Here is a 25,146-nt window from a genome sequence, read left to right on the forward strand (position 1 = left end):
AATATAAAGTGTATGTACTGCAATTTTTACTAGTGCTCTCCATCGTGGTGCCTGTGCTTTACCCTGTGCTTACCAAGCAGCCTACAGTGGCCCTTAACTTCCTTACCTCCTATGCTACTTCATATATATATTTACTACTAGGTGGCACTGCTCTCCCACGTACTGATTAAGATCTCCTAAATCTATTTTCCTTCTATCCCAAGCTGTCCCCCACTCCCATTAATACTTCCCCACTGGCCTGCCTTGACTTGACTTGAGCTGTATTTCACCACCTTACTCCCCTCAGCCTCGTTTTTCCCTGCTGTCTCAGTACTTCATTCACAAAGCATACTTTTCTGCTTCAACTGGCTGATTGGTTATAGCCAACCACCTTCTCTTTAGCTCTTACCGCTCCGTTCGCCCTACGGGCTCACTCCACTCACCTACCCCTGCCCCCAATTCCCAACCACCCCAGTACTTCTACCTTTATTGGAACCCTAAACCCCTCCCTCTCTCAATCAACCAATCACCTCCTCTACAACCCCACCCCCTTTTCCTCCACCTGCCTATATCAGTCACTCCCCCACTCCCACCTAACTCCCTAATTCATCTCCCACTACTATATCTTTACGCTTATCCACCATGCCTGGACTCCTACCTCAAACCTTTCTCACCCCAACTATTTGAATTTTATTCTTACTCCCTTTATATCTCACTACCTCCTGCTCCCACAACCTACTCCACTCGCCCATCCTATCCTATCCCCCATTCCCAACCTAATTTCTTATCACTCAAAAACACACTTCCACAACATATCCGCTTCACTAGTTCAACCCAACCCACTCCACTACTTCAAAATAAAATTATTTCTCTCCTCAACTAAGTACTACACTTCTAAGCTAATACTTTACTTCCCACAACTACTAAACACCAAATCAAAAATACTACTACCCTTCCTCAACTACCTCTGCTTGGCTGGAGACATACATCCAAATCCTGGACCAAACACTACCTGTACTGCTAATCTCCCCACCTCAAACTATAAAGCTAACCAGAAATACCTCAAATTCTTCACCATTAATGCACAAAGTTTAAGAAATAAAGTAACCCAATCCCATGTCTGGTTGAACTACAACCAACCCAACATTGTAGCCATTTCAGAAACATGGCTAAAACCTCACACTAGTGACTCTGAAATCGTCCAAACAGAAAAGGTGGTGGGGTAGCCTTAATCTACTCTAACCTACTATCCATCACTCCATGCCCTATTCCTATCCCCACATTCAATAGCACAGAACTAGTAGCAGGCCTGCTAAAAGTAAATAACCGCAAAAACATCTGTATCATTGCTCTCTATATCCCCCCTGGTAACAAGACCACTACTCTGGAGGACATACTCATCTGGAACTCAACCAATATTAAGCAGGAGACCTATATACTTGGAGACATAAACATCAATTGGAATAAAATCAATAACCCCAATCCTGCCCTATCCATCAATCTATTTACTATTCATAAATTACTAACTCCATCCCTGGGCCCAATAAAACAAACCTCCCAGGTACCACACTAGACTGGATCCTAGCTTCCCATCCCAATAAAATCTTAAACTCTGGCATCACACCCGACCCTATTGGAGACCACTTGCCAGCATTTATCTACCGAGCTACTCACTCCTCTCCTCACCTACACCAAGTCATCTACACACGTAACCTCACAAACTTTGACCCAACTACCTTCTCTAACTTCCTGAAACAAACAAATTGGAACCCACTAAAAACCCTTCCACTAGATAATGCCATAGAATTTTTCAACTCCTCCTTCTTAAACATCCTCAACTCCCTAGCACCACCAAGAACAAAAAGATTAAAAACCAAATCTGCCCCATGGTTAACCAAAGATACCAAAAAACTTATGCTACAAAGAGACAAATCTTGGAAAACATGCCATCAAAACAAGCAGCCTGAAACTTTTCTTAAATATAAACAACTCCGCAACCTTGCTAAAAAAGAAATCATTAGAGACAAAAAGTCCTACTATATTAAACACCAATCTAACCAGTCTAAAAGCTCAAAACAGTTCTGGAACTCCATTAATTCTCTTCTCAACCCAGGTACCAAAAGCAACCCCTGCCCTGACACGAGCAAATCTCACCCTGAAATAGCCTCTCTAGTCAACTCCTTCTTCACAAACTCCATAGCTGAACTGACCAAAACCTTCTCTAACATCACCACCACCTACAGCACCCTTCACCCCCAACCCTCCACACATATTCAACCTTAAACCCATCTCAACATCCTATATAAAAAATTACTCTCCAAATTAAAACCTTGCTCCAATGGCCCTGACAATATCTCATCTTCCTTCCTAAAAATAGCCGCAGATGGTATCACTCTTCCCATTAGCATCCTGATCAATAGATCCATGCTAGAATCTTATGTTCCCAAACTATGGCATACTGCCTTCATTCTACCTCTCCATAAAGGAGGCAAAAGCAATAACATCTCCAACTTCCACCCCATAGCCATCCTCTCCCCAATTTCCAAACTAGAAAAATGCATTCACATTCAGCTCATGCCATTCTTAGCCAATAACCAACTAATCACGCCAACCCAACACGGCTTTTGTCCAGGCCATAGTACAACCACTGCACTTCTCTCCTTCCTAGAGACAATAAATCTTGCCCGGGACTCTGGAAAAATAGTTTCTACTGTTCTAGATGTGTCCAAGGCATTCTATAGCATCTCCCACACCCATCTCCTAAACCATCTCTCTGACCTTAATCTCTCCCAGAATACCTTATCCTGGTTCTCTAACTACCTCTCCAATAGATCTCAAGCTGTAAAAATGGGGGACAGGCACCTCAACCTTCCTTCCGACCCCCATTGGGATTCCCCAGAAATCCATACTCGGTCCAATGCTGTTTAACATCTTTATTAATAATTTCCACAAAACTATACCCAATACCAAAATTGTACAATACGCAGACAATTCCACATTAATCTGCAGTGCCACCAACCTCCCAGAGCCTTCAGACACTGACCAAAGTTGCTTTCTCCACCACTGAAAATTGGATGCTTCAGAATCACCTCTCATGAAATGCCAATAAATCCAAAATACTATTATTCTCTCCCTCAAAAGCTTCCCCTATTGATAAAAACTCATTCCAAATCATTAGCCAAAACATCTCCACTATAGAGGTTGTTCCCTTTGCCAAACTACTTGGGGTCACTATTAATGAACACCTGAAATTTGACACTCACATCCAGCAAAACATTAAGAAAACCCATATAAAACTTGGTATGTTATACAGGAACATCCAATTTCTCTCTCCTTCCACCAGACAAATGCTTGCCACTACCTATCTACTCCCTTCAGTGATGAATGGTGCTCCATGTGGTATGGGTCCAATACTTAGCCCTGAGGTACAGGTCCAATACTTAGTCCTGTGGTACACCAACTGGAACATATTGGGTTTTAGAAGTGACACCTGTGACTCTAAACACATGCATTCTGACACATCCTACTAGTTATTTACCATATAACATAAGGATGTATATTCAGACTAACAAGTCTGTCAACTGTCTTGCATGCTGAATAGTGTAAAAAACAATGGCCAGGTCCAAATTTGTTGTATGCACTGCCCAACTCTTATCCATGGTTTTGGTGACTTTTTCCAAGAAAATAAACAAGTTAAAAAGGCAGGACCTTCTTTTGTCAAAGCCAAATTGATGATAATCCAGGGTTAACAGATTTTCAATATCCAGATGAATATGGCCTGAAATAATATGCTCCATAGCTTTCCATATGTGACTAATGAGCCTAACGGGTCTGTAGTTACCAGGGTCTGTGGTTGGGTCACCCCTGTGAAACAGCATTACATGGGTTGTTTTACAGGGTTTACGAATGTAACCAGTGGAAAGGCTTAATTTGGGAACCTATCAAATGATCAACAGCAGGTTCTCAGAATGTACTGTGTATGAAGAAGTATTGCTGAAAGCACTTTCAGCAAGAGAGAAATTTTCTCTTTCCTCAACTGTTCTGTGACCTCAGAGTAAGTATGTTCATATTCACTGTTTGTGGGAATGAGTTTCCTCTACATGGGGGGTAGGTGTAGGGGATCTTGCTTTCCTGAAAAAAAAGGTTACTCAAATGTCATTGGAAGTGCTTTCATCAAGGCATTTTCTACAGCTGGGATTCACATTATTTGTTGTCCATCTATTAACATGGATCCCTTAAAGATCAACTAGGTGTTCAGATAAGATACATTTGGCACTAATAATCAAACAACCTGGTTCATTATCAGGACCCATGTATGAGGTATTATATCTTTTGAGACTTCCAAGGGTACATGTGCCATAGTAATTAATAGTAATGTCATGCTATAATATTGTTTACTAAAGTTATTGACAGTTGCATTATTATATGCATATATACTTAAATAAGGTAAGTATAGGTTCATAGGATGATACTAGGCTATTGGCCCAGAGGCCCTGCCAAGAATTTTGCCCATGTTCCCTCAAAGTCAGCACCTGTTTCACCTGTCCAGCAAGGACACAGGTGGGATCCAGGGGTATATTTTCTGTTTCCCATCCAGTCATCCAGGTTCCTCCTAAAGAGGGCTAGAGAGGTAGTCTGCTTTACATGGATAGGGAGTCTATTCCACAGGTGGTGGAGTCTTTGGGACACAAATCTATCCTGCCAACAAGCTCTATTAATGTCACAGACCAGGTTGAGGCCTTGCATGTGGGTTGTGCGAGTGGAGTTTGTCTTATGGATATGCAACAACTCCATCAAGGTTGGGTCTGAAATGGCCTTGTATGGCAGACACAGGTCACCTCTGAGCAGTCTGTATGAGACTGGGTAGAGGGACAGGGCTTTTAATCTATCTGAATATGATAGGTGTTTGAGACCCTGGATTTTCCTGGTCAGGAACGTCTATGGTCTCTCCAACTGCTGCATGTGCTTGGCAAGGTACATGCTGAAGAGGGTATTGTACTCAATAATGAGTCTAATAAGGGAGGAGTAGAGGGATGTTAATGACCTCCTTGTTCCCTAATTTATGAGATGGGCCATGTAGAAAGCCTTCCATACAACAGAGGCAACATGGTGGTCAAAAGTCAGGTTGCTATCAACCTGGGTACCCAAGTCCCTCACGAATGATGCATGCTTAGTACATTGTTATCAATGTGATAATTAGTAGTGGTGACATTTTCCCCAAAGGGGATAATGATGCATTTCTTGGCACTCAGTTTGAGGCCATGCTTCTGGCACCAGTCATTAGTTTGGGTAAGGCCCTCTTGGAGGATGTTCACATCACTAGTGGAATTTGAGACAGCATTCAGCTTGCAGTCATCTGCAAACTTGGTCAGCCACAGAACACTGGTTTTGGCTTGCACCTCAGAAAAGTATATCCAAAACAGTAGAGGCCCCAACACCAATCCTTAGGGTATACCACTTGTTACAGGTCTACCACTAGTGATGGTTTTGCCTACTTTGACTCCTACTTTGACTGAGAAGATTCTATCAGTAAGCCAGTTAGCTACCCATCTGGTAACATATAGGTTGATACCTAGCTGGGAGAGTTTATTTATTATGCCCAAGTGGAGAATAGTGTCAAGGCTTTGGCTAGGTCAAGGTAGGTGGTGTGCACTGTCTTTCCCTCATCCATGGCTTTGGTGACTGTTTCAAAGAAGTTGACCAAGTTTAACAGGCATGATCTCCCTTTGACAAAACCAAACTGTGCAGGGTCAAGCGTTTGGAGGTTGCCAGTGTCCTTTAATCCTATGACCTATAATCAGGTTCTTCAACAACTGCAGTGAAGCAATCTCCTCTTGCATACCCAGCATGACTTTTGCTCCAGTTATAACACCACCACAGCTATACTATCCTTACTTGATACTATTTACCTAAAGAGAAAAGAAAAACACATATTGACAATATTCCTTTTATCTTTTCAAAGTTTTGATACTGTCTCCTATCCAAAATTACTACATATTCTTCACTCACTATGTTTCTCCATTACTTCTATAAGCTGGTTCACAAGCTACCTCAGCAGCTGCTCACAAGCAGTCAAATGACAACAGCCTTTCCTACATAATTACCAGTAACTGCTGGCAGACCACAAGGTTCTGTTATGTGACCTTCATTATTTAACCTTTTCATTAATAATCTCTGATCCTGCATCAGCTCATGCAACATTAATTCAATATGCAGACAATGTTTCTCTAATCTCCTTATCATCCTTTCTACCCCATTATAAACCATCAATCAAGAAACATTGATATCTATAGAAACCTCTCTATCTCATTTGTAACTACTTCTAAACCCCAATATAACTAACATTATACTCTTTACTCCTACATTCTACAAAGACAACTATACCAACTATACTATCCTCTCTTATCTAAATATACAGCTAGAGATAGTCTCACAATCCAAACTACTAGAGATCATCCTAGATGATCAACTTAAATTTGCCAGATATATGCAATACTTGGTGATAAACACTTACTACAAATTAAGCCTCCATTACTGAGCTTCTGACTTTCTTACTGCATAATCATTCAGAACTGCTACATTCTATATTACATCAAACTTATTTTATGCATCACCAATCCTTACAAACAAATCACTTTACATCAATCCAGAAACTAAAACAATGCTATAACACAATTGCCAAATGTGCTACTAAATTGCCTAACTGAACTTAACACTCAAAAAATTCACTGCCTCAAATTCTCAAAAAGATCAGCTATATACAGCTAAAAATTCAAAATGGCACATATAATACTTTTCTTTCCTGCTGCTCCCTCACTACACACCTACAATGGCACACTTCTGCAAGGCCTCTGTTCATCAGACGCAAGTTTGCTTCAGGTCAAAAAGTCATACAATACTTTTGGTTATTTCCTAAATTCCACCTATGTATCTAAATTATGGAACTGCCTACCTGCTACTATTAGACTAATATCCTCTACCACCTGCCTCAAAATCAAATTAAAGGACTACCTTTTTAATTCCTGACACTGGTCTTGTTCCATCTTACATCATAACATCTCTTTCTTTTCTTCTACAACTATTCACATATTACACCCAAATTTGTTTGCCTTTAACTCTGCTCATTCCATCTAATCATGCTGTCTCCTCATTATTATCTTAGAAGTCTCTAATCTTACGCTCCCTCTCTCTTCCATCTTTAAACGTTTACTTTTCCACTTTCAAAAAATTTCCCTCTGCAAGCTGCTCCCAACAGTCTTCCCTTTTAATAATGCCACATTTCTCTCCTGAGTCTTCCTAACTGAAATCTTTTCTACTCATATTGACACCCCCTCCCTCTCTCTCTCCTTCCCTTTACATACTTAGTATCTTACACTGCTTTGTAATTATTCTTTCTCCCTTATCCTGAACACAATCATTGTGATAAGTCATTAATTTTATCATGATGTATTGTATTAGATGTTTTCAGTATTGTCAACATTTTTTTCCTTTATTGCTTCAATGTGCAATTTTTGGAGGTTTTTTTTCCTATTGGCCTCCACTGAAAATGAGTCTTGTACTGCTCAGTCAGGGCATTCCAATAATAAAACACAAATAAATAAACAAAATAGGTACTTAACTATTCATTTTCTTCTCTATTTATATTTTGCTTCCCTTTTGGTTATGTATTTATTTATTTTAATAACCAGTGCTCTACATTTTCTTGTAGGAGGATTTTTCTGTCATTATAGCTATTTTCAATGAATCAGGAAACAAATGGAGTTCAAACAGGGAAACCAAGCCAGGAACACAAGTAGGTAAAAGCAAGATAAACTTTCTGCTCAGGACACAGCAGTAACAGGAATAGGTTTATTAAATGCTAACCAAGCTTTTACATGAGCATATTAATGTAATTGCTGTGTCCTGAGCAGAATTTGATGAATTATTAGTATTATTTTGATTCTGCGGTGGTGCAGTGGTAGCATTGTTGCCTTACAGCAAGAGGTTCTCCCGTTCGATTCTCGGCTGGAGTGCGGGGAGTTCCTTCTGTGTGGAGTCTGCATGTCCTCCCCGCGGTCAAGTACCATTCCGAAAGACATGCGTGAATGGGCATGCCTTCGTTGAAGGTTGGGCATCGAGCTGGCAACTCGGCACCGTAAAAATCTACTGCCAATCAGTAGCGGACCGGAGGTCAGCTGTGGTGACCCCTAACTGGGAAAAGCGAAAAGACAAACAACAATTAATCATATTATTTATTACTAACTTAAATAATTTGGACAAGCTTCCTTTGTAGGTCAGTTTACCTTCAATGCTTCATCTATTCATATACTGGGAGAATAGTGTTCTGTTCCTCTTCATTCATATTATCTATAATTCATTCAATTTCTTACTGATGGATAATATTAACTGTTTAACAGATTCATCCAACTTATAATCTTTCATCAAATATTTTGGTGACTTAGTTTTTCCTTTTTCAAAGCAATCAGACCATGATACTAATCCATTCCTTTTTAGTAAATTCATTTTAACATTGTTCTGAGTTTCATTAAATCTAGATGTGTGTGCAATGGGAAATCACAAACACTTCCATTTTGATATTAATGGAGTTTTTAAGAACTGTTTTCATATATGCAAACTCTAAAGAGTGAAATTAATTTCTTTCTAAGGTAAATTTTATTGATCAGATGAAATGATTGTTACATATTTTGAATTTATCATATTTGACAAATGTATAAGAATTTAGTATAATGTGCTCCCAAATTGTTTTCCATTGACTAGGATAAGTTGAGTATTCCCTGAATATAATACAGTTAAAATTTGCAGCAATAGAATCAAATTCTACATCTGGGAAGTTAATAGCACTATACACCCATAATCTTATATGATTTCTATAAGCAATTCTTGGCTTTGTTAGGATACCATAAGAATTAAGTTACCATTTCTTTCCATTTTCTTTAAAATATTTTTGTCAGGTATAAAAGCTATTGAATGCAATATAATCGTGGGTAATATAATCATTTTAATAAGTACTAACCTATCCTCAAAAGTAAAAAAAAAAAAATAATTCCATTTTTTTTAATAAGAAGGAACACTTCTTCAATTTTTTCAAAATTATTAATAATCTTACTCATATTTTGATAGATTTTTATTCCTAAATATTTAGTTCCTTTCCTTCCCAATTATATTTGCATTTAATTTTAAATGTACCATCTAGTAATTGATTTAACACTATAGTTGCAGTTTTATTATTATTACATTTCAGCAGTTACACTTTTTGAAACTTTGCAATTTTCCCATCTATTTCTTTGATTAAGTAATTTAAATCTCCTGTAGTTAGCAAAATGTCATCTACAAAAAGTATTTTAGACTGACAATCATTGTTAATTGAGAATCCATCATTTTTTATTGCATCTTATACTATTAGCAAAGCGTTTGATAACTAATCTAAATATTAGAGGCAACAAGGGACACCCTTGCTTTGTGCCTTAAGTGAATCCTTGAGAAATGTAAAATCCAATTTTAACATATGATTTGGAGTCTCTATACAGTTATTTTTTAATGTTGTGTCTTTCGGCTTTTCCCAGTTAGGGGGTCGACACAGCTGAACTCTGGTCTGCTAATGATTGGCAGTAGATTTTTACGTGCCAACTTGCCGAGCCTGATGCACAACCTTCAATGAAGAAACGCCCATTCATGCATGTCGCCACACAGAAGACGCTCTAACTGAGAATCGAACAGGACAACGTCTAACTGTAAGGCGACAACGCTAACGCAGCAACAGTTATTTTTTTAATATTCCAGTAAATTGTTCTGGAAATGCAAACAGTTCAAAACTTTTAAATAAGTAGATCCATTCTACAGAATCAAAAGGTATATTGATATCTAACTTTATTTGGCCCAATTACTTGTTCATTCCTTTTGTTAAATTGAAGATAGTTTCTATCTTTTTATGTTATCACACATTAATCTATTGACAATAAATCCTGCTTGTTTTTTATTAAATTATCTACTATAGCTCTTAATCTTGTAGAAAAGATGGAAGTAAATATTTTATACTCTACATTTAATAATGAGATAGATCTATATAAAGAAACAACCATATTATTATTTCCTTTTTTAAGTATAGGTGAGATTACAGAAAATTTCCACGAGGGAGGAATTATTTTGGTACTTTGAATTATCATGAAAATGTCACTCAGTAATTCTAAAATATTTAATATAAGCAGACTATATAATTCCATACTTAAACCATCTAACCCTGGAGCTTTACCATCCCCCCTTTAAAGCTTTTTTAACATCTATTAGAGAAATATGCTTATTCAACAGAAATATTTGTTGGTCATTACATTTATTAGTAATATTTTTTTTAAATATGTATCAGTTGTGTAATTTTCAGGATTATTATTTTATATTTATTAAGATCCTCATGGATTTATTTTAAAATATTAATTTACTCTATGTATAAAATAAGCTTGTTAGTGTGAGGATTTTGGATGTTACTGATTTGTGCCATTTTATTTAATATCTTACTTCTATTACCCACTCTACACAGATTTTTGAAGTCATCACATAACTATGCAATTTTATTTTTTCTAAAGCTATCTCCACTTTATGCATTAAAATGGCTTGATATTTTGTCATTAATTTTTAATGACTTCACTATTATCTGATTTCTTTGCTTGTTGTTTAAATCTTGCTTTGTTTATTTAATCTTATATTTCTAACAACTCTTTATCCCACTCTTTACTTTTAATACTAGCCCGTCATCCTATTCTATCTCTAATATGTATTTTAAGGAGTCCCATAATATGACTTCACTAACTTGACCATTATCATTCAAAGATTTAAAAAAAAAAATTCAATTTCTTCCTAAAGTAGCTCATAAATTCTTTTAATTTCATCAGATATACTGGATTATATAAATAATCTGAATTTTCCTTGTATCCATTAATATATTAATACTTAGTGCATTATGATCAGATTAAGGACAAGGACATTTTTTAAAATAATTAACTTTACTAAGTAAATCTGTAAAGGCATAAATCCTATCAATTATAGTTTGTATCCCATGTGCATAAGAATAACGAATAAAGAACAATGACTTATATTTTACTTTTACTATTAAACCAACTAATTTATTATTACTAATTCATCTGTTTAGTGCTTTAGCTGATGTAGAATTGTATTTTTCTTCTATTCACTTGTATCTTCTATACCAGATATGCAGTTAAATCCCATGCTAAAATTAAACTGCCCTTCCAATGACTTTGTAGTGAGTTTAAATGATCTTTAACCACTCTTGCACCTATTCCAGGGATCCAGTAAAAATTAGGTAATGTATAGAATTTCCCATTATATTTAATTATTATAAATGTATAAATTCTTTTTGGGATCATTAATGGATTCCATGACTTTAGGCATTACAGTAGATTTTCTCCAAAGTATAGCAGTTCTTCTACTCTTCTTTCTAAAAAACGGAGATGATAACATTTTATAACCTGAGTTATTTTAAATAGTCCAAATCTTTATCTATTAAGTGAGTATCTTGCAAGAATATAATGCATCCCCTATTTAATTTTAGATCTCTCATTGATTTCCTTTTGTTGTATTATTTAACCCATTTACATTAATAGAGAATAGATTAAAACTATCCACACTGTGTAATTGAAAAGATTTCTTTTAAAAGATAACATGACACATTTATCCACCATATTAATTTAATTGTATATAACACTCTAATGCATTCTTCTAACACTTTCTTAACATTCCACATTTTTTAATTCTTCTTTCCTACAAACTAAACTACTAAAACTTATAAATAGCAAAAACAGAAATATATTTATAAGTGTAACTGTATGTATTACTAAAAATACACAATCCATCATGGATACTAAAGTTCCTAGTTTGCCTATTGAATAGACAAACTACTATACTATCTCTCTACCTACCAATACCTAAAAAATATTCAAAAATTAGCCAGAAGCTACAGTGACTTACAAATAAGTATAATAATATAAATAAGTTAAAATAATAAGAGACTATTAATTTAGTTATATATTTTGCCATTTAAAACAGTTCCCACATTACTGCATAAAAGTATAGTATCCTCTTTTATTAGTCACAAATATTAAATAATCAAATATATAGTGTACTATGTACCTCTTTATGTAATAATAATATAAATTATCCATTAAAATATTTCTAAATTATTATTCTCATTCAACATTATTGTAGCTAAATCTCTAAATAAATAAGTAGAAAAGAGTGGGACCTGAAGAGATAAGCATGTCTGTAAATGTACAGGTGAGAGGTAATCTTATCATACTAAACTATTATACAAAAAGAAAATCAATATATATATATATATATATATATATATATATATATATATATATATATATATATATTTATCATGCTAAAAGATATATACATATTTCATAGATCTAACAAAAGCTCTGAATTAATTTTAAAATTATATATGTCTATATCTTAAAATTATGTAATATTCTTAATATGTAAATATCAAAAAATTTAAACATCCCTTAGCTTATTAAATTAATGCATACAATATGAGTCAAAAATTGCTATATTATATTCAAAAGTTGCAATGTGTTTAATTCAAATCCCATTCTCCTTTCCTGGGTTCAAACATATTGAAAAATCTACTTTACTTTCTATCAAAATGGATGTACTGAGTCAACAATATAACACTTAAATTTCATCTCTGACGTATGAAATGAGTTATTTCAGGAAGTCTAAGTAAATCTAATCACAAACAGTAAGCAAAAAGCTTCAAAGTTCACATGGACAAGCTTTAAATTTCAGCTGTCAGGATATTTTCAAACATTTTATATTATTTTTTATGTAAATGCCATATGCTGGTATATGATACATATCTTTCTTATAAGCAGTATTTTTATTTAAATATATTTTTCTATCTTATTTGCCAACTGATATTCTGCTTTATTCTGTTTAGCTTGCATTTCTAAAAACTACCATCAAGGAGCTATTTAATCATCAGATCTCTATTAGATATTACTGTATGTGTATATATTTCTTAACTTATTGGTACTGCTCTTTTATTACTGTTACATAGTAGAGATTTCATTCCTTGTGCATTTACATATTATTCAATAGATGTTTACTCTCATTATTAATTCTTGTATTACAAGCAATTTTGGCTACATATATAAAAGAATTTGACCTTGTTTCATAGATTAGAACCTAGGATAACAGCCCTTGTGTGCCATTTTAAGCCTAGCCAATTACCCCATGTGAAAATCAAACCCTGTACCTTCTGTCTGTAAGGTAAACACTTTAACCATTATGCCAACCTCCAATTTGTATGTGCTTTAGCCATTATTGGCCCTAGGGCCTATATAAGCCTAGCCAAACTGTACCCTGGCTTTTGCCACCCAAGAAAATTATTTTCCTGTGCCCCTGTCAAGCAGAGCCACAGAAGTGATCCCCTGGGTAAATTTCCTATCTCCCATCCAATCATCAAGATTCTTCTTGAAGAGTGCTAATGAGGAGCTTTGTTTGATATAGATAGGAAGTTTGTTCCAGAGTATGGGAAGTCTCTGGGACAGGAATCTATCCCTCCAGCATGTTCTGTTTATTGTGGTGACAAATGTCATTGTTTATAAGTTCCACGATGATACATTCCATAGCCTTGCAGACCAGGCTCGTCAGGCTAATGGGGTGGTAGTTCCTGGCGTCTGTGGTGGCTCCCCCTTTGTGGAATGGGATGACCATTGCTGTATGCCATTCAGTGGGCACAAAGCCTGAGGTGAGGCTATGATTGAACATGGTACTTAGGTGGGGTGCCAGTTCATTCTGTAGTTCATGTAAAATGCAGCCTGGGATGTTGTCAGGTTCCATGGATGCTGTGTTCTTGGCTTTGGAGAGTGTGTTTTTTACCTGTGCAACCATGATTACAGGAACTTTGCATTCTTCCAGTATAGAGATGGGCCCTTTAGGGGGTGAGAGAGGGGTAAAGTTAGCACTGAACCTATCTGCCAGGGTGTTGGTAATATCAGTTGGTTCTGTATATTTAGTGCAATTGTGCTGTAACGCAGATTTGAGTGTTGCCATTGAGATTCTTGACATAGTTATATAATGCTTTGTGGTTGTCTTTAGAATAAGTGATGATTTTGTTTTCGTAACTAGCTTTGGAGGATTTTATGAGGGATCTCAGCTTCTTACTGAGGCTGACCAGGGAGTTCCTCCAATCATGTGATTTTGCTCTTTTTTGCAACAGTTTCTTTCTTCTATTGTAGAGTTTGTTTATGGCAGGGGACCACCAGACTGTCTTCCTTTTTTTGGAGGATAGTATCTTGGTTATGTTAGGGATTGCACGATCTATGCACTCATGTAAGTGCTTATAAAGTACATTTGTATAAGATTCAGCAGTCGTGCCTCTATTGTCCATCAGCATGGGTGTCAAGAAGTTTGTCACTTCTGTCTTAAGAAGTGTGAAGTTGGCTTTTGAGAATTTTTTTACGGTGGTTTCCCTAATAGGGGTGGGGGTGGGATGTGGATGTCTAGGTTGATTAGCTTGTGATTGGATCTGACCACTGAGGAATTTACCTCTGGTGTGGTTCACCAGTTGCCAATGTTGGTAATGACCAGGTCTAGGATATTGCTGCCTCCGGTAGGGGTGTGGATAAGTTGATCCAAGGCACTGGAATGTATGAATTCCAGAAAACGTTGAGCACAAGAGTTGGTACATGAGACGTTTTCCCAGTTAATGGTGGGGTAGTTGAAACTGCCCATTATTAGGGTGTTAGGTTGTACTCTAATATTTTCCAGTGTATCAAGAAATGAGGAGTGGGAATCCTGGGGCATGGTGGGGGATCTGTAGCAAGCTACAATTTGGATTGCGGTCTTGCCCAGAGTTAGTTGCACCTTAATTCTTTTAAACTGTTCTAATCAGTAACAAGCATCTAACTTTATTTCTTCTCATTAGTATGTACAGTTAGACTTAACACTTCAGCATAAGTTACTAACACTTAGCAAAATGTAACCAAATTATATGTCAGCAACATCAATAGCTTTTGTTTTACCAATTCTTCACTTCTAAATAAATATTAAAAAAAGTTGGGCTGTATTCCAGAAAACTTGTGGAATCTGGCACATTACACCAATATCAGCACAAAACTTGCAGATAACATTGTAACATGCTAATGTACAACAAGAAACTCTGAATACCTCAGTGCACAATGGAGCATCATAGCTCCATCAGTGCAATATAGAAATAAGAAAGCAAGGCACAATTATAGGAAATGGATGTGCAATAACTGTACATTATCAAACAAATGGAAAGATAATTACAATTCAAGAATCTTGATAGTAATTTAGAAATACAACAAAATCTGTGCAGTAAGTTTACGGACAACTACGGAATGAAAATTACTCTGTTGTGATTGCCAAAAAAAAAAAAAACATTAAAAATGCCAATTATCACAAAGTAAGCCACTTGGCATCCATAATATAATTTAGAGAAGTACAAACAGAAACATCTCAGACAACCATGGATATTTCCTTATGCTATCCAGTAACTTATAATACCTGGTTTAAAGCTGGCTCTTTGTAATTATTTATTTATTTATTTCATTTTATTTATTTTATTTCACATTTGTTGACCAGGATTGTTAGACTGAGCTGAAGAGCCCTTTTTCAGCGGAGGCCCGGGAAGAAAAGCTCCAACATATTATACAATTTTATTTTAAATTAGCATTAAATAACAAAAAAGTAACACTGAACCAAAAACTAATGAAGCAGTAAAACTCCACAGGTGAAGACGACCAAGTCAAAAGCAAAATTAGAGTAAACTGACTTTAATAAAGCGTAAAAAATGAAACACACAGTAAAACAAGCGCTTTCACCTGGTTCATACCAGGCTTTATCAAGATATAGTCACACACTGAAAAAATACCTTTATATATAATTAATACTAGTCACATGACATCTTAATTACTCCAGGTCATTGCTCCATTCCAGAGAATTTTAAAAAGACATTATACAAGAATCAAAAAAACTTACAAAATTGTTACGATGAAGGACATCATAAGAAATATATGAAAATGTATAAAAAACATGTTAAAAAGTGTGTTAATATCTATGTAGATCCAAAAGTTTATTATGGTCAATTAGACTTTTGGATCTACATAGATATTAACACACTTTTTAACACCCACAAAAAATACTAAGGAAACATTAAAATGGAAAGGAGGTGGACAACTTGGAACCACATGGGGGTAAAGCATGACATATTAAGTTGCTACAATGCAAATGTATATGTAAAGCACACAGGGTACTGTAGTAGACACACCAACATACATTTAAACAAATAGAAAATGTATGTCAAATGGCCAAATGGATTGTTGATATTCACCAAACTGGACATGTATAAAACACACATACACAGTAATATGCAATCATGTCACATCAACATGCATAGGTAAGTTAGCTACAAATTGCAATCACATACACATATACTCTTATGCAAATGTCAAATAAAGAAATGCAGGTGTATGTCAACCACTGTGCTCATTACATAGCACAGGGCATTCCTGTGAGCATCATTACCGCACATCAACTGAAAATCACTAAATGCTCACTTGTCAAAGGTTCATTTCTCTGTCAATATATATCCAACTGTGTACAATCAAACGTACAGTCATAATGTGTACAACTATTTATGGAAGGTGTACACCAATGTCAGAACATCATGCATGTGGAAATGCTACATAAAACAAACATGATGTAATGTACTGTGAAGGAATAAGTAATATGTAACATTGTGTACAGATTAACATTACCCTGCTGCTTGATGCAGTCAGAAAAGGAGGACTGCACACAGACAAGATATACCTGTACATGACCCACATGCCATCAGTATTGCCAAATCATGATACAATAGCACATCATGACAGTGGGACATCATGACAAATGTCAGAAATCCAAGGCGTATGACACTGATAGTGATGGACTGCGGACAACATATATTGTTTGCCAATCATCCCACTAAGACACATGTTTACAGGTTGCCTGTTGCAGTGGTTTCAACAGGTTAACCACCGCAGTGTATGGACAGTTGAATATGTGTCAACAGTGCCATTTGTCAATGTGTGTCATGCACTCATTGAAACCAATGTCACATGGTAATAATGCATAAGCATGACAGATACATGGTATGCATGTACAAGAGTGCATATACAGTCCAATCAATTAAATGGCAATCACCATGTTGGCAGCAAAACACAAGTGGAGCACAAAGACAATACCAACTGACTGGGGGGACCAGGATGTTTTTTGTCCCAACTCATGAATGATTTCTGCTATCATCCTGACTGAATCCCACATAGCCCATGCCATCCCATCAAAGAAGATTCCCATCATTTCCTTCACTTGATGTTCAAAAGACATTGGTCATGGGATCCCGGATCTCCTCTATAACAGTCATGGCAATGTCTCCTCCTGAGTGCAGATTGGATGTCTCAGGCAGGAGTAGGTCCAGGTGCCTCAGTACTGTCATTGTCATCATCCCTGTCTTCCTTGGACGAATCTAGCAGTGGCCTCACATGTGCACATCGTCATCTTCAGATTGGCAAGTGCCCTCGGGTACTATGCTCTGTAAAGTTTAATTGCAAAATACAATAGAAAAGAAAAAAAAAAACATGTCCATCATGCAGAACAGTCCATTGAAAATCCTAGCACAACACAATGTTGTTATGATAACAAATTATACAGGGACTGAGACACGTCCATTATGGTCAGAGTTACCTATGGCCCTATACACTGTACTCCTAAATAGGACAACAGTATTATTTTCTGAACAATTCTATATGCTTAGATAAACACACATGCAGCATTAATTTTACAAAAAATGTATGAATGTTCAGAAAACAAACTGAGCAGCCACAACATGTCATTGTAAAAATGAGGAGAAAGGTATTGGACAGTATTTTGGACAACAGGCAAAACATGACAACCTTCTGAGACAGACAACATCATATTTGGCTAAACACACATCAATTCAATGAGTACAACACTGAAAACAATGTGATATGTTCAGTCAACACAACTTTAGATATATCAGAATCTAACATAGCTGCTAATAACAGTATTCTATGTGTACAACTATAAGGATTATCTTCAACAGCAATCAAGAATCAGAAGGCTAAAAAAAACAAAACTTTGTGAATATGTTTACTGATTATGAAATAATTTATCAAATGGCTACCTGCTCAAGTGACAGTCAACCTAGACTATAGTAGTGCTTTTAAAAAAAAACAACCAAGAGTAAAGAGACAGAAACAATATCAACGATGACCTGCAGGGTGTGCTGACAATGAACTGCTCCAATCTGTCAGCCAGCCTATTCTATAACAGTGTTTTTACAAACACACGCATGGTGTCTGAGGCAGATGCAATACCAATGTTGAATTGAAGGTCATGACCATACAGTCTGCAAACAGCACAGCTATCACTGACATACCAGACACTATGCACAACAGAAAACACAAGCAAACATACTAACATACTAAATTATCCATCATAAGAAATAATCAAGAAACATGTTAATTTGAAAATTACAGGCCTGAGAAGAGTGGAATAACCATTTCAGTTCACAATATATATAAAATAATCAACATACCTCTCCCCTTCCTCTGCTCATCAAGTCTGTGCATACGCTCAATGCATATTGCTTTGTTCCAACTGTTGTCCTTATCATCTGAAATAAAAACATATATAGATATTTTTAAAAATGTATTCCTCAAATAACAATGACAAACATTTCTCCACATACCTTGTAGACTGCTTTTGCTGAAGAACATTAGACCAACACAGTACCCAGTTGACACTGACATTTTTACATTTAGGTGTTAACCTGTACAACCACAATCCACATCCAAACTCTAACAGTGAGATCTCCTTGCCAGCCTAAAACATCATGACAAAACAGACCTTCCGTATACAATATTAACCTAACAATTGCTCAGTTAAGTAACACGATTTATCAAGATGTAGTGGCCCTGTTGTTAAATAGCTGATGTTAACAAAATGTCCCAGATTACAGAGATACAGAGATATCAGTAGGAATTCGACAAACAACAGAGTTAATATCAATAAGTGTAAATGATAAGGGTACATGAAATCAATATAACAGTTTAGGATATATGAGTTCCCTTTCAAGATTTGAACACGCAGCACACAAAATGGAGACACTGGTTCATTTCCTTACAAGCTGAGCTATCACTGAACATGTAGTATTCCTAAACAAACAAGTACTGCTCTTCAAACAATGTTGTTCAACAACTATGTTATTAGGCCATTGCGGATTACGGTGTTATTCATAGACCAGTGAGTCATTGCCATGTGCAGCATAAAACTTAATATAAAGTATTGCAATGTGTTTTTTTGGAAAAAAATATTATATGGGTAAATTTAACCAAGTTAACAGTTTCCTCCATGTGGTTTGGAACCCACAACACACCAACATTTTTACATGTTTGACAGTAGTTTTACAGGCTGAGTTAATATTCAACACGGCTTTTATTTTAGAAAATAGGTACTGCAGGTATTTATTGAAAACCTGAGATTACTAGCAGAATACAGAAAATGCATACAATTGTAACACCTCTCTTAGCAAAGACAGAACATCTATCAACACATAAATAAAAGAAGATACCTTTAAGCAATGGTATGGCCCTTAATGTTTACATTAAATAAACATATCCGGGTACTTCTTTAGGAAGAATAATGTAACTAAGTTATATACGTTTGTCTTCCAACCTATAATGGTCCAATAGGTGATACAGTGCAGCTATAATGGAAAACTATGAAATGCACAGTCATCTGTGGTCTAGGCACTAAACCCATCTGTGATTCATGAGAACAGGGGCTGTGTGAAATTATGTACTTAGACATTGTAAAATATATGTATATGTAGAAAGGACATAGATATGGATATTATTCACTTATTAAATAATATAACAACATGGGTGCTGAATACATAATTCAGAGGGCAGTATTTACAAAGTCCACTGATTTAGCCCAATGAGCTAAGTCTCACAGCAGCTAATACATGGTTATTAAAACATCTACATGATATATATGTTTAAAAGAAATATCTGTAAAATCCGTAACAATGCTAAAGTACACCTAGAATATTGTACTTATTGTAATGATCTTCAGGCTGCCTCTGGACATTGTCAACCTTCCTTTGAAGCTTGGTTGTAGCCTAATGCAGGTCATCATAGTGGTGACAAACTTGCACTTCAGTGCGGTAGATCCCCATCTTCCGTCACTTCTCCCTTGTGATCCGGTTCAACATGTCGATCATATGGAGTTCCTTTGTCTGGCTCTCATCCTGTACTCAAATCCAGTGTACACGGTCAACATCTGGGTCATCTCTTCAGCGGTCCATTTGGGTGCAGGGACATGTCTCAGCTGCCTCAAAATAGCCATCTCAATTCTCAAGTTGAAGAAACCTGAAAAACACAAAAAAATACAGAAATGCTCACTGAGATACCTTGCAGTTCACAGATGGCAATGGTCTGATCAGTAAATGTATCAAAATCAATATTTGAAAGTAGCACTGATGTCAAGTTCTAAGATTATTGGAAGATAATGGGCATGTGACACACACGGCACCATTTATTAATACCTATTGGGTGTTTATGTGTTACACTTGGGTGTTTTGGCACATAGTAGCAATTTACCCAGATGTGCATAAATGAGATTCCAAAAACCTGAATTGTAATTAACCTCATTAATTATGTATGGCACAAATGATACTTAAAGCTGAATGCACATAAGGTGCACTTTGATTCTGTGAGTCTGAGTGAGAGGAACACTAGCAACTGGTAGAAGCTCTATAGTGGTAATTAAAAAATCTGTTAATGCTTACCATTTCAAAACATACATGTTTAAAGTCATATTTACTCAAAATCCTAAGTTTAACAGAAGTTGTTATAAGTTCCTGCAGTCATGTTGTCTGGAAATTTATGCATACAAGTGTTGTTCTTCTAAATATTTTGGTTCAGACCCATATGCAGTTGTATAGACAGATTTCCACTGCAAATGATAATATATGTAGGAGGATTTATGGAATATCTGCAATTCTTACTGGTAACTCCTAGCAGTTTGTGGTCTAACTACAGAAACATATGGATTACAACAGTATCTGCATCTAGTATGTGATGTTAATATAAATATTTCTTAAATCATATTTCCTAAAAAAGTGTTAAAACATGTGCTATTGCTGTTATGGATATTTCTTCAATGATGATTCTTAACAAACAAGTTATCAGCAATGTCTCAATATGCTATGGATCTGTGCTGCCTACGGATCCTGAGGTATTACAACACTTTCCGTAAGTTGATTAATTGTTACTTAATATAGTATTTTAATATGAAATGCAAGTAGATTCTGGTGGCATGATGCTTTTCTTCTTTGACCTCCCTTCAACTTTTATGTAGTGCTATGGGTTCTAATCCCAGTCATGAACTGTGCAGGTATTGCAAGTTATATTGATTTTACAGATGTTGTATGAAGGAATTGTTACTTTTTACATGTCATATTAATATTTATCAGAGACAGTGTTATACAGATCTTTGCATTGCACTGAAATGCATAGTGTTTACTTTGACACATGCTGTTCACAGAATCAAATCCATACATGAGCACAACCGGGAATATTATCATGTGCATATCAATGTTTTTCCAACACCCAACCATCCTAGGGGCAACACTTTTTCCCTCATGGAAAATGACATGATTACATATGCTCCCCGTCAACATGGAAGGCGACTCCTAGGCCATTCAGGGAATACTGTTTGGAGAAATTAAATCTGGACAGACCTCACCAACATGATCAGTGCTGGAGGACACAGCCAATCCCATGTGGTCTGTAGACAATGCTGCTCAGACGTGATTCTTCATGCAACCAACAGAGTGAAACATTATGAGAGATTAATGGGTGGACCACCACTGAACCTCCCAATGACATCACAATTTTTTGGTCTCACTGCATACAGCAAGAGGGGAGTGACAAATCCCTGGCGGTGGGACTGAAGCCGGAGTTTTAGAATGGACATATATGTATTTATGTTCATTACAGGGATGAGTATTGTGACACTCGCTGCACAGTGTTCCAGCATGCATATTCATGTATTGCTGTGTTTGATTTACAGCAGCAGAGTTGAACCATGAGCACACTTCCACACAGTGTGAGGATGATGAATGTAAGCATAATTATACGTATTGGTACATCTGAGTTACAGACAGAGCAGTGTTAACAAGATTTGTAATGTTTATTACATTAATATAATATTCACAGGTCCATCTGCTTCAGGATTATGCCAAAGAGCAGCAGCTGAATGTCTCTACACTGCAGCTGTGCACACTATCTTGTTAGTGCCCCCACTTCATTAAATGGCACTGCTGTTTACTGTTATATTGTTGTTTCCCCAGTATTGAACACTACAGGTACATCCAGGGAACGGGCAAGCCACACATTATCAAGTGCGGAAAGATCAGGTATGCTACAGTAACATTATCAGAGCTTTCAACAATGTGTAGCACACGTGATGCCTGACATTTTTGTCAATATTTGTCAATACAGGCCCTTCTGGTGTGCGTCACCTATCAAGTGAGTATTTGCATCCAGTATTACTCTGTTGTATATGTGCTGTTGTCAGTAATTGTTTTGCTAACTACATGACTGTGATGTCTTTCTCTTTACTTTTCCACTGCAGAATCTGAATCACAACTTCTACACAGCAGGAGTCCTCAAGTGCACATAAGTGATACATGTATGTCATACATTCTGTAGGTTGCAACTGTGTTCAGCTAGTTAATGATGTGAATGATATGATCCATAATGTCTGTTTTTCCTGATCTAGTTGAAGTTCACCCCAGTGGAACAACATCGTCTCATGAGTGTTTTCCAGGTGTGTTTTTATTTTTTTATACATCACACATGTCATGTGTGTAGGGCATGTTCATTGATTGCATAGTTATGGTATGTACATTCCATGAAACATACATACAGTAAACTGCAAGTGAAGTCATTAGTATTTGTAACATTGCAGTGAAATATGTATGCCAAATGTGTTTGATATTCACCATATGATGTAGGTACATTGTCCTGACTTGTGTCTTTGTATCTTATAGCACATCAACTGTCCTTATCATCCAGCAGCCCATCTAGCAAGCATGATGTTGTTCATGATGTGTCTTAGCTTGGTAGTATGGCCGCTGGCACAGAGAAACTTGAGTTGTTTGGAGAATCCATCCATGAGGTTATCACTGATGTTGCACCAGGTATACCCTCAGATGCTGAAGTCCACTTGTTGACACATTCAGAGGATGACAGCAGAGTTGATGTTGAACAGGGTGAAGCCATTGTAACACACCACATTTGGGAGAACTGCTGCTGGCAGATCCACACAACAACCAGACACACTGCATCCCTCTAAGCATAGGTGAGTAGATGTTATATCTGGCCAGATGTCAGAGAGTGTCCAACTCTTCCTGCAGGCAAATGAATGGTCATAGCACTGCATCATTTTAATGTTCGTGCATTTCACCATGCCACAGATAGTGTGACACACCAGCTACATGTTATGCATGAAGGAAAAGAACACAGAAATGATGAAATTATCGCTGCATTGACCACTCATAATAACAGTCTGCTAGCTGTGGCATGGTCTGTGAAAACTCTGACCTCTACGATACTGCAGCAGTGTTATATTACCAGCAGGATTTTGTATTACCAGCAGGATTTTGCATTTCATGACTATGCACAGAAAATTGCATCCTGTGAGAGGCAGGCCATCTGTCTACAGAACCACTATTGGGATCAGGAATATCTGTCCGTGGTCCAACCTGCACTGATGTCAACTGCTAGCCCATCTGCTGAGGTCCCACCAGTCACAAGGCCTTCAAGTCGCAGTCAGGTTCCTTCATCTCAACATGGTGTTGTAATCCCATCCTTCCCTTCTGTGGAGCAATCAGTGTAGGATGTGTCTGTATGGGTTTGTGAAAGGGCAAACTGTGGTGTGAGGTTGAACAAGACTGGGTTAGAGTGTTCCAACAGTGTAGCATGCATAGCTGCCTCATATTATTAGAGTACCACTGTGTTGCAATATGAGTTTTCTAAAATAAAAATGTCTGCATTGTATAGTGTGTGATTTCTCTTTTTTCATGTTATTATATTGTACAGATATCTAAGTGTAGTACTGATGTGTGTCCCTTATTGCTTACCATACAGTGATACAACGAACTGAGTGTGTATGCATACCTGTGTGAGTTGTGCTCTGAAGTAATGTTTTTTGTGACAAGTTTGCATATGTTCATGTTGGAATATGTTATGCTTATGTTATATTTGATGCTCAGTGTGTACATCTAGTGGGTACTTGCCATTAGATGCAATTTGTTTTGCTGTAGTGGGGCAACAACTGGAAATCAATGTTCAGTCTGTGTACTCATGTACATGTAGCTTGTCAAATGTTTGGGTCAGAAGCTGCCATGTAGCCAGGCACTACACTGTCCCCTATGCCCTCCTTCTCTTCCTCCAATAATTGCAGGATGCCCAGTTCAGACATTTGTGGTTCTTGGGGTAGTTCACCCACACCTACAGGTGAAAGACCAAAATGTTCTCGAATTAGCATGGTACACACCATTATAGTCTTTGCTGCCTTCTCAGGTGTATATTGCAGTGTACCTGGATGTGTCCAGACATCTGAACCTAGCTTTCAATACACCAAACACACACTCTATGGTGCTTCTGGTTGTTGTGTGTACTCTATCGTAGACCTCCTGTGCAGTGTTGGATGGTTCATGGTATGAGCTCATTAGCCACGGCTCAAGTGGATGACCACAGTCACCTGTTATGGGGAATAAAACACATTTGGTCAGAATGGACATTTTTGTGAGGGGGATCCTTAGCTTGCATCCTAGCTGTGTTTCAGTAGCAATCCCTTGGGTATTTCACCTTGCTGGAATGCAGCCCTGAGTCCACTTTCCCTCCAAATGGCAGCATCATGGATGCTTCCTGGATGTTTTTCCATAAGGTTAGTTATAATGCCACCTGCTGCACACACAACTTGACAGTTGATGGGTGGACAGCCCTTTCTGTTTATGTATTGGTCTGCTTCTGTATGAACTGATATCTT

Source organism: Protopterus annectens, chromosome 2.part0, assembly GCF_019279795.1.
Source record: "Protopterus annectens isolate FY-2018-M chromosome 2.part0, PAN1.0, whole genome shotgun sequence".
NCBI classification, from domain to species: domain Eukaryota; kingdom Metazoa; phylum Chordata; order Ceratodontiformes; family Protopteridae; genus Protopterus; species Protopterus annectens.